Source organism: Lagopus leucura, unplaced genomic scaffold, assembly GCF_019238085.1.
Source record: "Lagopus leucura isolate 7727_CA_CO unplaced genomic scaffold, USGS_WTPT01 35174-0_obj-0_obj, whole genome shotgun sequence".
Classification (NCBI taxonomy): Eukaryota; Metazoa; Chordata; class Aves; order Galliformes; family Phasianidae; genus Lagopus; species Lagopus leucura.
Window position 1 is genome coordinate 1 of NW_024968791.1, and position 592 is coordinate 592.

At 59.6% G+C, this 592-nt stretch overlaps 1 non-coding gene across 1 annotated transcript; it reads right to left on the minus strand.

Annotated features, from left to right (window-relative positions):
• Positions 1–11: 11 nt before the first annotated feature.
• LOC122193861 lies at positions 12–130 on the minus strand. Its single transcript, XR_006182996.1, has one exon. It is a non-coding gene; the product is annotated as a 5S ribosomal RNA (ribosomal RNA).
• Between the last annotated feature and the right edge of the window lie 462 nt (positions 131–592).

Consider the following 592-nt stretch of genomic DNA (forward strand, 5'->3'; position numbering starts at 1 on the left):
GCCGCAGCAAAAGCCTACAGCACCCGGTATTCCCAGGAGGTCTCCCATCCAAGTACTAACCAGGCCCGACCCTGCTTAGCTTCCGAGATCGGACGAGATCGGGCGTTGCCAGGGTGGGATGGCCGTAGGCACGGCCTGCTCCTGCTCCAGCCCTCTTCCCCGCTGCACGCCACTGCCACCATCACCACCACCACCCGCCACTTGCCGGGAAGAAACCAGCGGAGCCCCAAAGCCGGCAATTAGAGGCCACTCAGCCTCACCTCCGTCCCTGCAAAGGTGATGGAACACCTGGCGCTGCATGGCATCTCCACACTACTGCAAGAAAACCAGGGCATCACGAGCACTCAGCACCGGTTCACCACGGGGAGGTCGTGCTTCACCAACCTGGAAGCCTTCTCTGATGTTGTCTCTGCCTGGGTGCATGGGGGGAGAGCAGTGGATGTAGTCTACCTTCATTCCACAAAGGCTTTTGATACTGTCCCCCACAACATCCTCATCACAAAGCTGAGCAAGTGTGGGATACATGAGTGCACAGTGAGGTGGCTTGAGAACTGGCTGACTGGCACAGCGCACAGGGTCGTCGTTGGCGGTG